Genomic DNA, 15,537 nt, shown 5'->3' on the forward strand with positions numbered 1-15,537 from the left:
TTCCACGCTTTAAAAGATAAATCTGGATAATATTAAATTCTGAGCTGCCTGCATATTGAACAATGAACCCTAGAGGTTGCTAATATTTATACCATCAATTATTCGTACAGGGAATTATGTTTCAATGCTTCTTTATAAAGTTTTATTAAAATTGAAGATGAGAAGAAGGGCTCTTTACTTAATATAGAAATATATGCAAAGTAACACTCAAAATGAACATAATTTCTCCGTAGATTCGTGCAGAATATTTGTATTTTTGACTGAAATAAAACCAATCACCGTCTCATAGTATATTTAGATGCATTTTGCATATGAACTCAGAATCCAGGTAAGCTACTGAACAAGAAATTCGTACAAAATGTGTAAGCTAATTTGCGTTATGCATTGATTTTTCACTTTGTTTTTACGCAAAATTACGAGAGTATTGAAAAATTAAATATCTTATAGCAATTTCCGACCAATTCTTTGCATGTTAGGTTTCCAAACACTAACTAAATTAAAACATAATATTTAATGGTTATACTGCAAATCAAATTAAAATAAAATATTTAATTTTAGCATGAAAGGAATTTTAGGATTAAAATTTTAAAGGTACTAGATATATTCTAAATGTATTAAAAACAGGATCTTCATTTCAATAAGATTAACAAATGTTATTTATTTAATTATACAGGGGTGTTAAATTCGCTACTTTTCTCATTTTGAGCAATCTTTAAAATAATAACACTATATGGTTTAATCATAGAAGTTAAACTACAAAAATTAGCGTAATGTTTGCAAATTTTGCAGGACTAGTTTCGATGGTTTAAATACAGAATCATCTTCTTCAGCTTCAGTCAGCCTGACTTCCGTATTTAAACCATCGAAACTAGTCCTGCAAAATTTACAAACATTACGCTGATTCTTGCTGTTTAACTTCTTCAATAATCGTTATTCGGCGTGTTGTTTTAACCTAAAATATATGGTTTTCACTAAATTTCAGTTTTCTGCATTTTAAATCTTTTTGTCTGATCCAGGGTCATTAGGAAAAAGGTTTGTTTCTACCCATAACTACAGATTATATTTAGATTCAATTTTAACCAGAAACGTTCACATATATTTTTTTAGGATTTCCTAGAAGATTATTTTGACTTCGAGTTACACTAAATTCTCCGATCTAAAATTTTCCAAATTATATTAGAAACGGTTTAGTTTGGAAAAAGAATATTATTTAAGTATATTAAAAATGTCATTGTCAGACATTACCTTTGTGCTAATATGACGATATGTCGTAAGTAACATTCTATCTCTTCATTCTTCTTCTTTCCTCTTTTATATTCAAAGCATCTGCAGTAAGGAACACGAAACTTAAAGCCAAATGGCAGCTACTAGCTATCCATATAAATAACTGTACTATAATATAATAATTTTAAAATCCATATAATAACTTTGAAAATATAATACAGGCTTACGTTTCTTCTAAAATACTAATTATCAGTCACGTTTCTCTTTGATATTCTGTAACTGAAATTTTGTTAAAGAGTTTCCATTGCAGTTACAATTTATGAAATAAACTCACAAAAATATCTCTTATATTTTCAATGTGGAATTTCGTTTTTTCCCAATCTTTTAACTGTGCTTAGGTTTAAACCTAATTATAATATATTAGGTTTAAACCGCCTTTAATTCTTCAGATAAACCAAGATGTTCCTAGAATGATGTTTTGGGATTTCCCAGGCTAGGAAAATTTGTAAACTATATATTGGATGTCCTTCTATCAACTACGCATTGGATTTAAGACACTCCATCTTGCAAGCTGAATAACTCCGAAATATACCTCTTTACCGTAGAAATTTCTTTACATACTCGCATAATACGGAACTTCCAGGTTACTCGTTCCTGTCCTTACGATTAGACTTGAGCCATTCTAGAATATTCATAGCACAGATGGACGCGATATGTTTCTAATTTGGGAAAAATTCTTTTGCTCTTTCTTGTTGTGCAGTGTTGGATTCGATGCAGGGATAGGGATTTTAAACCTCTACTTCTGCATACCTTACCCTTCTATTACAAATGACGTTTTGCAATAGATTTCTGGTGTGAAAAAGTCTTAAACATCGTCCGTTTATAAGGTTTCCTGTAATTTTTTCTGTTATATAAAATACCTACGTCTAGTATTTAATAAAATTTAACATATCTCTTTACGCAATACGAAATATCAAGGTTCTTTCTCCAGCACCAAATTTACACTGCATTGACTAAAGCGTCTACCATTAATATCTCTCTTCTTGGCTAAACGCTTTACCTGCTTGCATTATTTCTCTTACTACCAGATGCCCAACATTGGCAGAACTGTAAGATTATTAAGCACTAACAGTTCGACACCGGTTTTGATCCAGAAAATGCATGTGTCTTTTCGTGATTTTTCTTATGTGTAACGTGAATACAAACCAATTTCACTTAAAATATCATTCACAATTGCAGACCTTCCCTCAGGCTTTGTGTTCTTTGCTAGAATACATATGTGAAGGCAGGTCCTCACTTTTTTCACTCCGAATTCCTTTTCGACAATTACAAAGGACGTTGGTTAAAAAAATTATTCATAGACCGGTTTATAAATTTTCGCTCTCTTCCCTTCTGAGTGCTACGCTCGCATGAACGAATGAAGGCAGCGAAGCACGTCTGGTAACCTTCGTCTCAAGCCGACAATTTTCTTCAGCGGCCTTGTGCTTCTTTATGTAATAGTTTTTTTTTTTTTCATACCTGTGAACGAGAATGACCAAGAAGCGCATTTTGTGAAAATATGGCCAAACATTCTTCATTCCTACCAAGTACTATATTTTTTTGCAAGCATGAAGTCGAAATTTTATCGGCTTTTGCGATATTTCCATATTTTATTTCCTTCGATGTGCTGTTCTACGACAAGTTCACAATGCTCTTTTGCGTTTGGTGTTATGTAAGTATCTTGTGACCAACTATTTATCAGTACAATTTCACGGTTCTGAATAAATATGTGTTTCCCAGCTGATGATATTACGTGTTTTGTTTTGGTACTGTACATCTGTAAATCAATATTTTTTTTATTTAACTGAAGTTATTAAGGCACATCAGAGTCAAAATCTTAAGAGTCTCTTTTATTCGCATTGTTGTTGCTGCAGAGCAGAAAAATAATTAAAATATCTGTATCTAAATAATCCCCTAGCAACTTTGCTACCTTGACTCTCAAATATTAATCATATTTAATAATCGCTTCTTTCTGACTTGCTACCGGCTTAAATTTTATAACATCATATAACTCTGCTATCCGCTTAAGTGTGATTAATTTTACCCAGTTCTCGCTTTCAAGCATATTTTTAGTTTAAAATTAAATTTGCGATAATATAGATAGAAAATATATAATAATAATAAATATAAAAAAATGTTTTTCTAATCTCAGATATAAAGAATTAAAAACTATAAAAAACTAAAAGTAGAGCAGTATTTCACTCGCTTCGTCTAAATGAAATATAAGCCAAGTGGAACTTACGTATATTTATCTAATCGGTAAGTTCTAGTCAGATAGCTCAAACCTATTTCTAATGAACACACTCCAAGGCGGCATCATTACTATTTACTAATAGGAAAGCTGTTCTAACATCAGTAAAGACCATTCAATGACTAAAATTCTAAAGCTTACTTCTCCATAAATTTTTCTAAACGAATTTACATTTTCATTAACTTTAAAATGAAGAATAAGCGCTGTAATAGTAGAATGGGTTTTGAAGTTTGTAAGGTATTAGTTTTATAACAGTTATTTTAATTTAATTGTGCTTTTTTATCCTTCCTCGTTTCAACTTCCCTACCAGAATGAGTTTCTAGAATCGAGTTGAATGCAAATGTGTAAGAAGTAGTATTAAAGGAAAGTTCAACTTACTTCGAGAGAGAGAGCTAGGAATCCCAAATAGCGCGTGTTTTCCTTGGGGCTAAGTCTTTATAAGATGTTACGCTCGGCCGTATATTAGGAGCCATTTAGATAGTCGCTGGCTAGTATAAAGTTAAGGGCCAACTACGTTAGATTTGTGTTAGCTTCGACTAAGTCTCTTAGTTAGATATAGTTCTGTCTTATTTCTTATTTTTGAGTTTAAGCCCAAGTGGAAGCTTTGCTGTAAGCCCAAAGAAAGGGGCCGATTTTTCATCTTATTTTGAGTGAAATGAAGGGTAGTTAACCCTTCTTGATTTTACGATTTCTGTTATTTGAATTAAGTGATAATTCGCTTAACAGCTCAGTAGGTTCCTCGACATTTACTTTAATAAAATAAAAGTCAGGAATTCTCCAAGTTTATAGGAGTTGTTGTCGATTCGAAATAAGTATTTCAGTTAGATAGCATTGGATAATTTTAGAGTTTGATTACGATTAAAAATGATACTTAACCATTCTCATCTACTGTAGCACAAGGAATTACACTTTTGACAAAATTATATAGTTAAGAATAAAGGGACAAATTCAAAGCTGGTAAATTTTTTTAATATTCATGCCGACAGAATAAAGTCAGGTTAATTCAGTTTAAAGGTAAAAAGAGTTGCCAAATTTGACAGCTTAACGCGAGTTTCACAATAGGAAACAGAAGAAAAGAATTAGTTTATTTGATTAAGGCGCAAATAAACCTACCATAGGTTACTATGAAGTTATCTCAAAAATTGCCGTCATTTTGAAGTATTAAATATTTCATGTCCCGCTTCCTATTAACCAAGATATGTACGCTTCCTTTAAAGTCAGAAATTCTAAATTTATTCCAAAGCAGGCGTTATTTACGGCCATCTCGAAGAAAGTGGGAAAGGAATTCCGGTAGTAAATAGCTAAATTGGCCGGGTAGCCATTTTTATTGACCCCTAACTCCGAATAAATTGGCGTCAATGACGTCCCTCATTAGAGGTGATCGCTTTTCTTGAATGCCATATATTACGAGGTAAGATATGCAGCCTGAGATGTTTAGGAATGATGGCATGATTTTAAATGCGACAAGCAGCCAGAAAATTGATGGAAGCACTTTAGAAAAATCAAGCTGGAAGCTATTATCTTTTTGTTTGCCCTGCATGGTTTTTCCGAAAAATAAAAAGAGAGCACTTTAAGATGGGAAGTTAAGTTTACTTCACTGTGCATCAAAAAAAGTTAGAAATTGCAGATTGTTTTGAAGTAAAAATTCTATATTATTCTCTCCTCGAAGCTTTAGCGGTGGTTGGCTGCTCCCAAACGGTGTGCGTTCAGACTGCCGTTTAAAACTTCGTCGTTCGTGTTGTCTAATTCCTCATTTGTGAGTGCAGTATTGGTCTAACCTGTGTGACATGTCTTAGAAACACTCCTTTTCATTAGATAAGAAACTGACGTTTTGGTTCAGCCTCTATCTGACAAATATCAATTCGGAAAGCTTCCTGTCGTTGGGATATATGTTTCTCACTGTAGTTTAATTAAGATTGTAGGTATTTTTATAAACCGTTCTAATTTTTTATTTATATGTAAGGTAGAAAGATAAGCAACATGCGATATACACATGAATTAAAAATAGTATTATTATTATTATTATTATTTCATTTTTTTCTTTAGTGAAACTTGCAACAACAGTCGTAAATTTTGATCAAACTGCCTCACACGAGTGATTTTCTGCCTAGTATGGACTTCTAATGAAGTTATGGGGGGCTCATTACATTCTATTCAGATTGGCTGCAATAGTTAACACTTTTGAGGGGCACCTTAACCACTCTTCTCTGGCTACAGTGATTAGTAAACTCTAGTTACTGTGCCGGTTGAGTCAAGTTCAGTTGTCAGGTGCGACGTGGACAGCAGTAGTACCTCGATGCAAACACTTAAAAATCGTCAGTTTCTCTTTTCGTAATTCCGCCTTTATTTAAAGCGTATATGTTGCCATTTAAAAGTTGATAATAATTTGATTGTCCTGAGGTTGAAGAAATGTATTCAGTGCAGGTGACATAATACTCGAAACTAAGTTCAACTGAAATATTACAGAAATGCCGAATAGTTTGTTGTGAACACATATTTATTGATGCCGCTATCTATGCTGTTCATTTGTTAGAGAAATAATATCTTTAAATTATAAAATAAGCAAATACATAATGATATTGCGCAACGCCGTATGTTTGGGAAAATTCTAATTCAGCTCAGGTTCCGTTTACTCTACTTTTTATTTGAAACACTATTATAAAATACGGATGCATTAGTGAAATCCTCATTTTATGCTATTAAATTTGCAATGTCCAAATTTTCATAAGATTCTGATTTTAAAATGTTACTTAACCAGCTCAATATTCTTTTGCATTATAAATTTCGTAATAAAGTGATAAAAATGGTACCTAATGTAATAACCTAAGTGTCCCATATAGGACACTGCGTTAAGAAGAAATTGGAAGCGCCAATATTTATGTGCGCTGCTTGATAATTGTTAAGAAACAAACACGTTTTGAACTAATAACAGGCACTGATTGAAGAAATAAAGCTTATCATGTGTTTAGTAAATATACTGTACATTCTTTATAATGCAGCATGGTACACATTTCGCCACATTAAAAAAAATAAGAAAAACTAAAAGACGAAAAGAAAATTTTTTCGTTGGAGTAATTTTAAACACTTCAAGAAAATTATCTTTCTCACCGTAATGATGATAGTTGTGAATCTCTCAATAAGGTGTGTAATTCTTCTCGGGTCATAATGCATGTTTTATTTTTGTGATAGATGTTTTCTACTAAATTGTTAAGAAGTTTTGGGGAATATTCTTCCATGTATCTCATGACAATTTTGAGCACGGCACCTCTACCGAGAATGTCCTTTCTATTGGATTATGAAATTCATTTTATGCGTTTAACACCTTCCTTTTTAGAGATTCATAGCCAATTCAGAACAATAACATCCAGGTATCATTTGCCCGAAGAACAGCGATGAAGAGCCATTGAGAGACTTAAAGCAGGATAAAGTCAGACAGAAGTACCCAGATGGCTAAATGTGAGTCCTTCTGTGGTTCATAGACTTTCGGAACAATTTCTAACCACGGATTCAGCATCCAAGAGGCTCAGCCAAGGACGGCCAACCACTGCGACAAACGCTGATAACCGATATTTGTTGTTATGCGCACGAAAGTATAGAGCCTCAAATCCGACTCAACCCAGATCCTTCCTTGCTGTAGCCACTGGAAGGCTGATGTCAACGTCAACTGTGAGTGGAAGGCATCAAGAAGAAGGTCTGTACGCGAGGCCATTAGCCATTTACGTGGCTCTCACGTAACTCATAGATGGGAACGTTTGAGGTGGGCACGTAAACATATCCACTGGACGGCTAAACAGTGGAGAGATGAGTCTAGGTTTAACATACGTAGGTGTTATTTGATTTGCAGAGGGTATGGAAATCCTTATCACCCATCAAACATTCGTGAAAGATATGCAGACGGAGGGAGCAGTATATGTGCGTATCTATTTGGGTGGCCGCACAGACCTCCATGTCTTTCCACGTGGAATCGTGAATGCTCATTCCTATAGAGATGACATCCTTGATGCTTATGTGCCGTTATGCCAATGCAATAGGTGATGATTTTCTGCTACAGGACGACAAATTTAATCCCTTAAAGACCAGCGCGCAGAGAACGAAGTGCAGTCACGGAACCGAACCTCTCGAAATGGAACGTCGTCACCGGCCCATGCATTTTCAGCAGTTAACCCTAATTTTACGAAACAAAATTCGTATAAAATCAGCATTTTAATATAATGACCTCAATACTTGAAGTTACATACTTAATATACTAATTCTTAATATGTATTAATATTAAGGATATCACATTAATAGAAATAACTGAAACATGCGAAATACTAAAATTATAACAATATATACATAAAAACAGAGTGTGATAATTCAAAATGAGGATCGACACACAGGACAATGACGGATTTTTTCGCCGAGCATATGCCGAGCAAGTAAGATGCATCACGAATGGGGAACGCTGATGTCTTTCTCCTGCTGTAATAATGCTGTAATGTTAATTTTTAATTAAACAAAAAGCCTAAGTTTTAAAATAAATATATCCATCACGGAAGTTCGGAAACGTTGCACCTGCTATAGTTAGCTAAATGCCTTTTTCCACATTCTGCTAATAAAAAAAGCAAATAACGTAAATGAAAGCATTGACCTGGATGCATTTTCCTACATTCTAATAACGAAATAAAGCAAAAAAAGAAAAACGAGAAATAAAAAAAAAAAAAAAAAAAAAAAAAAAAACGAAATTCCTAACGAAACAAACAAAAACGCCGGTGTCTCTTTAACTTAAAGATGCTGTGATTCCCAGTTTGTTTATACCAATAAATCTTTCAAAACAGAGAACAGAAATTGATGCTCATACATGAAGTTCAAAAGCCACATGACTTAACAGATGTGAAAACCGTTACCATTTAACACTATCTCACTGGCATCTAAAAATTCAAATAAATCGTTCCATTTTCAAATTACACTACGCATCGCTCGGCTAAAGAGACTGATCGGAGCTCTTCGCGTATAAGCGACGCTGGGCTGGTATGAGTGGAATCGTTGAGTCGCGCCTACGGGACGTTGGTCCTGAACTCGTTAAACCGCACAGGTGGATGATTATCTTCAAGGGCAAACGATTCAGCGCATAGAGTGGCTAGCTTGATCACCGCTCCTGTACACTATCGAGCATATTTGGGATGCTTTAGGCAGACGTATAGCTGCTCTCAGTCCTCCTCTTCAGATCCTTGTCACGCTTGCAAGTGCTTTGGAAGTTGCGGAGTTGATAGACTATATACTTGACAGCATCATACATTGCTGTTTGTGCTGTATTGCTTCTAGCGGAGATCAAACGCCATATTGAAGGTAAGTGTTCTCTACCAAACACATCCGATTTGTTCATTTTAAACATATGCTAATTTGTATAACGCCACAATTGTCTGGTAATTTCATTTAATGTTATTCTTATACCTTACTATGTGTTGTATACTATGGTTAAGTTTCATTAAATTCTATATGTAACATTTTGTGTAATCGTAATTTTTGTGTTTTTTCCTTAAATTAATGATAACCAGTGTATATGTAATAACTCTCCCGTCATAAATATCAGTTTCACGGACATTCTGTGCCCACCGGCTAGTGTGGAAAGAAAAGGAAAGCAGTTATTAATAACAATACATACATAAATGTAACTGTTATGACTGAGATGTCGTGAAGAGAATATTATACAGAATGACAGAATACCACTTCGCATCTTTGACTTAAATACAGTTACATCCCGGCAGTATTGCACTGAGATTCTCCTCAGCCATGTTCTTCGCTTTTGTGGTATAGTAGATCAAGGCTTCCTGTTCATGAATAACATTGCCCGCCTCACACAGAATATTTCGAGTGTCTGAGATCTTCTAAAGAAGAGGTTTGCAAAGTTATCTAAAGCGTAATCCTCTTTCAACATAACATTTGTTCGTGATCATTCCATTTCTCCCAATGTAGTAATCAAAATGTAACAATGACAGCAAAAAATGGCCTAACTAAATACACTGATTGTTTCTCAAACCTTATTTAACATTAGCGTTTAAATTAAACAATAATTCTGATTTCAGTCTGCAAAATTAATCTGTAACTGGATAATGTTGATTCAAAAGTATAAAATAAAAGGAAGCATATAACTAATATGATAAATGTTATATGATTTGAACATAGCCTTCATATTTTATACTTTTATCACTTGCTTCTAGGAAATGAAATATATGACTGCTTTTAAAAGCTATATTTTTTTTCTTTTCTAAACCAGATAATACCATCGCATGCTTATGCTTGCATTGCTTTAAGTAGTATACTAATCAATCCTTATTGCCGATTATAACTCTTACTAAAAGTTAGAAATTAGTTATGAAACTTTGACTTAGATACTCTTTGACTTAGATAGTTATTCTCAGGAACTTATTATTCCATTTTTTGAAACAAGTAAGTAACGACATCATCTGCTTGAATTGTACGCGAAATATAACGCGTAACGAAATACCGAATAATTTCTTTAAGAAAGTTTCCTTGAGTTCTATTCTTCCGAATAATTCAAAGCATTAGTGAGCTCAAAATTCTCTCTCTTTAGCTCGATCGTTTTGATGATCATAATATATACACTCCTTGTCGTGCGTTTGTGCTACGGATTCTATTCCGATGCGTAACTGAATATATCTCTCACTTTCTTCGCAACGTATACAAGTATACTTAAAGCGGAATATTTATATATTCAACATAAATATACGGAAATATAAATCACTTTAAAAACGGTAGTAGTTTGCCGGTGAATGATGAAAGTAAATTGAAATATTTTAGCTGACATATTGCGACAGATTTAGACGCTATGTTATCAGATAGTTTAGTCAAATATAACGTAAGTTTATCCAGATGGAAAATGAATGTTGCAGTAAATGGAAGTTTGTTGTTACGTGAAATAGTTACCCCGAGTTTAAATAAATGCTGGGTCGCAGTTTATTCCGATAGCTTTGCTTGCTATAACAATAATTAATTTATGTTGAATGGCATTTGTAAAAGTGTGTACGCTGTGATAATTCGCAATGCCGTCGATATCACGTTATTCTATTTTTAAGTTGTATCTGCATAAAAAATGAAATAACAGTGCAGAAGTGTATAATATTTAAGAAAAAAGGTAGTTTCTGACGGAAATTGGTAAATTACGCAATTATCACATCAGAAGCAGTTCATTTGAGGCGTTCGGTGCATACTACTCATAATTCAAATAGAAAGACATTTGCTAGCTATGGTGATCCCATTAAAATTCGTGTAAAATTTTGTAGATTTTTCTATTTCTTTGTTTTAACTGTTCAGTTTTACTCATTGTTCATGCATGTTTAACGAAAGGATGGCGTTATTAATTAAATTTGAAAAATATTTCAAAGAAATCTCAGTTTAATTCGTTAGAAGTATTCATTCACTACGTGTTCATAAAATATAAGGTGCTTGTAGATTAATCCCAGGGGTAACATTTTGACCTTCTATAGAGTTAAGTAGACTTGAGCATAGAATGATGGACATGCTGAGTTAGGTCATGTTTAAAATAGCATTAAAAAAACCTGTCGGATTATCGAATGGAAATACAGATGTTGGTTAAAATTAGCAGATTAGTTCAAAACTTATTTGAGGAGGGAATACGTCATCACAGAAGTTGAGTTAAAAATTTTTAAATAAAAATATCTTTTTGACAGAAAGGGATATTTAAAAATTGCAGTTTGCAAAATTTTCATAGTTTAGCCCAAATATGCTATTAATTATAAATTAAACAAATTTAGATGAAATATAAATTTATGAAATATTTTATTTTCGCTAAGAATACGGATGCAGAATATAGATGAATAAACTAAAACATTACACTTAATCTAAAAGGAAGGAAAGAATTTCAAACTCTTACGGCTGAACAATAGAAAGAATGTGCGCATAAAATTAAAAAGTAAAATAAAATTCTCTTAAAATTGTCTTGAAATTATGTTTGAAAGAAAAGTAAGTTTTCCTAATAAAAATGCTATATATATATTTTTACTTTATGTACTATTGATTGATGGTTGGATTTAATTAGATCTGATTAGGTATGGGATTAAGAACAGCACATCAGCAACATATTGGATAATTAATTACCACAAAGCAAGCAATATTGCTCTTGGTACGCTTTGAAGAAAAGCTACTTATCTAGAAAGACAAGAGGAATAGGGTTATATGTGTCTGTAATTAACTTGGAATTCTACAGGATAAAATGCTTCAAGTTCGTAAAGGTAATTTCTCTAGAAAAAGTAAATTACTCCTCATAAATTTGAATTCTTTTTGTGTTATTCATAATTTCTTCTTTTAAGGATAAATCATAAAATAAAGAGATTTCCTCTTATTACCTAGTCAGTGACATTAAGAAAATAGCTGAATGCTTCAAAATTAAATAATAATTAATAATTTAATTTTTGAAGTCCGTTATGCAATTCAGTTGTAAAGGAAATCTTTTCGTAATAAGCCAGAAATAAGTCTCCTGTTTTGAGTGACAAAAGTTACTTTTAGCTCTCTTTATAGTATAACAACAGAAGAAAATTCGTTGTTAACCATATGTAAATACCAGTCGCGAAGGCATCAGCAAGAATGTCTCACTGATTCTCGAAAATGATATGTCTATTGGAAAACGCAGACTCCATTAATTGAGCGTTTCAAATATAAAAAGAAAGTAATTTTTAAAAATGGTTCGAATTCGTGAAACAAAAGTCTCTGATTTTCTACGATTTCAAACCATCAGGCTAATTTCCGTGACAGTTTATTAATTTACACAATAATCGTGTTCTCACACGTTTTATCTTAACAACTATTTTAAGAAAGTAAGTAAATTAAATATTTTCTTCTACATGAAAAGCACTTCTTTTGCCGACGAAAAGAAGCATTTATATTTCAGAATCAGATGTAAATACGCAAATAAGTAAATCAATGTATGAATAAATAAGAATTTTTTAGAAAATTTTCAATTGTACTTTTCTGCTCTTTTTAGTAATTGTTACGATCAGACAGTTATACAGAAATAAAAGTTTTAAACTTAGACATTTCTGCAAAAAAACATGTCTTCGACATTTTACAATCAATCTTAGTATTCCTTTGCTTTTTCAGTCATTAGTTAGTACCACATTGCTTCGCAATCAATATTAGCATTAAAATAAAACAGCCAAATCGACAACCTTGTATTCAGTGTAGATTTTGTAAAATCTTAATAGATTTCGAGGGCAAAATGGGTCACACTTCATTAGGAGCAAAACATTCTGCAAAAGCGAGAAAGCGAATGTCGATCATATTTATGTCTTACAGGCGATCAGCAGAAGAACGGATAGCGCTATCTATCGGCAGAAATAGTAATGAAAATGAAGGGTTAAGTTAATAGAATTTTAAAGGCATTAGGTAAGACTGAATTGCAATTAAAGTCATTGGCTAAACAGGATAAATTTTGGTGAATGTGAAAAGCTTAAAAAATACAATTCTCTAATAGAACCAGCTTTCTGCATAATTTTAGCAGAACCAAAATCAAAATTGTGATTGAATTTCCAACAATGATTAGCTATTGAAGATTTGTTAATTTCGCCTTTTTTGACGTAAGATTCATGTTCCTTTATGCGATACTGTAATGCTCTTTTTGTTTGGCTAATATAACTTAAGCCACACTGACACAATATGCTATAAATTCCCCAAGAATTAAAGTCAGAAATAGAATGTTTCAGAACCGAACCTCGGATTTTATTTATAGGCGAGAAAATCTCGAAATCGATTGGTATTTTACAAAATCTAGTCCGAATACAAGGTTGTCGATTTGCCTGTTTTATTTTCCACGTCGGCGTGTTATTCTTGCGTCTTGAGTGTTAGCATTATTTAGCTAATCGATGTTAGTATTGCTACTTGCTACATAAAAAATAAATAAAAAATATTCTTTATGATCTTTCACAGAGTTTAAATATGCAATGAAGTATATTCGTTTTCCATCATATTCGTCAGCTTTTATCTTCGTGAATGGTGCTGAAAGACAAAGGAAATGTTACTTCCTTTGTCTTCTAGAATGTCCATACTATAAGTCTTTTCTCTAACATTGCCAGAAGTTCTACAACTCTCAGATCCTATCTGGAACGGTGCTTTACTGATTGTTGGTGACCTTAGTTTACAATGGCAGTTATGTTAAAAGATGCATCACAGTATGAAACGGAGTTTAAAATTTACAGCTTAATGTTTGTTTTGAAAATAATTGAACTACTGTATAAAGTATATTGTATGTTAATAAACCATTTTCTTATGGTTTTTATTTCTACCGTGATATCTTATTTTCGCTAACTCTCACCAGGATTTAAATTAGATAAGAGGATTTAAGTTAAAGTTCTTTAAAGTTTAGACACAGAGCTTTTGGAAGAGACGTTGACCGTATTACAATTCTCTCGCCCAAGCTGTGTTACTTAAGTATCGGGCACTAGCCAATTTGCTTGCAGAAGGCAATCGTGGACTTAGTAATTTGATCCAATGCTTGTTATGCAATATTCATTATAGTCTCCAATATCTCAATATTGTACCTTAAATTATACATCACCATCGTGTTAGTGATGTCTCGAAAGCTGCTGATATTTAAGATTTAAGCACAAGTCATGCATTTATTCAGTTTAAAATGGATAATAATTAAAGTTATTTAAACCTCCAAGTGGTGCATTTGTTCAGTTTAAAATTTTAAATAAAAAAAGTTGTTTAAACCTCATTCTGTTTCAGAAGTTGATTTCACAAATGAGACCGTAACTCTCTGGACTCTCTTAGTAGGGTTGAAGAATTCAATTTATTAACGAAGAGAAAACCTACATCTGTTATATGTTCAGGAAACAAGAAGACAGGGAAGTTTTTCTAAATAGTTTATTGTCCTGTAAATTCAAACCAGCATTAAATAAATAAAGTTTTACAAAAGTTTACACAAAATAATAACGTTTGAAATTGGTTCTAGGCTTATTGCAATTACTTTCTATTACTGGAGTTTAGCTTAAATCCCGGACGAGAATTTATGAGTCTAGGAATTTTCAATAAAACGTCATCTCATATTGAAAATATATTAGCACTATATAACTGATATATAGAACTAAGTACATTACCGACTAATAGAACTAACATATAGGAACACATCCGTCCCGTACATGGCAATTATAGAAGGCAATTTTTAAGTTTTTTTGTAGAAATCTAAAAAAAGATACAGAGGACCGAAATACGCAGATTTTGTACTAGAATGTGTGTGCAAAAAAAGAAGCATTTAGGTAGTGCATTTTTCGTCACTATGCGGTAATGGATGTCGGTGAAGCCAATTATCCCTTGAGCAGAGATAAAAAGGGAATGGGATTATTCTCCGTGGACATTTCGCCGTCGGGTCGTTTCGCTGTCGGGACGTTTCGCCGTCAAGACATATTTTTCTTTATACGACTGTTTTATATCTTGCCGTATTGTATTGTGTTAAATTAATAGCTCTATTTAGTTTAATAATTTAATTTAATACATATTTTATATAAAATAATATATAAAATAGTTTTGTGTTTTTATACAAATACACCATTACACATGACATATTAATTTTAAGAGAGTAAGGTGCTCAGAAAATTCAAGGTAATTCCGTTTTCCATTCAGATCTCATAAAAATGTGAATTTTCGGTTTGTATGAATGATTTCTCTGAACTAGCCGATTAAAATTTCAAGGAAATTTGACGAATCATGTAAATATTGTACCCGCATAATTTTAAAATTGCTAATTTTGTAAGGATCTTAAGTTTTACTAACGTTTATTTTATTTCAAAACTGTACGGTAATCTCTTACTTTACACTTCTGGCAAGAATAAACGCCTGAATATGTTTATGCAAATTGTACTTGCTAACGCTTAAGTATTTAAGTTGTGGCTTTTCGCCAGAGCTAGATGGGTAGAGAGTGAGCCTTCTTCCCACTAGCATATTCACAAAGCCTACAGACAGTTTCTTCTACTGTTTGCTCCGATTGGTTAAACCAGGAAACGTAGGGT

The 15,537-nt window shown here is 32.8% G+C and overlaps 1 protein-coding gene across 8 annotated transcripts in view; it reads left to right on the forward strand.

Moving 5' to 3' along the window:
• Window positions 1-15,537, forward strand: part of LOC118196632 (neuropilin and tolloid-like protein 2) — a 444,544-nt gene that overhangs the window by 252,754 nt on the left and 176,253 nt on the right. The window contains exon 1 of one of the 8 annotated variants that reach the window (XM_085807317.1): window positions 2,783-2,935. The exons of 6 other annotated variants lie outside the window; for them this stretch is intronic. The gene's annotated coding sequence lies outside the window, so the exon portion shown is untranslated. Of the gene's footprint in view, window positions 1-2,782; window positions 2,936-15,537 lie in introns of those variants that run through there. One more of the 8 variants, XM_085807312.1, reaches the window with a different exon arrangement.

Source organism: Stegodyphus dumicola, chromosome X1, assembly GCF_044657685.1.
Source record: "Stegodyphus dumicola isolate Sdum_Otavi_A_Nest chromosome X1, ASM4465768v1".
In the NCBI taxonomy this organism is placed as follows: Eukaryota; Metazoa; Arthropoda; class Arachnida; order Araneae; family Eresidae; genus Stegodyphus; species Stegodyphus dumicola.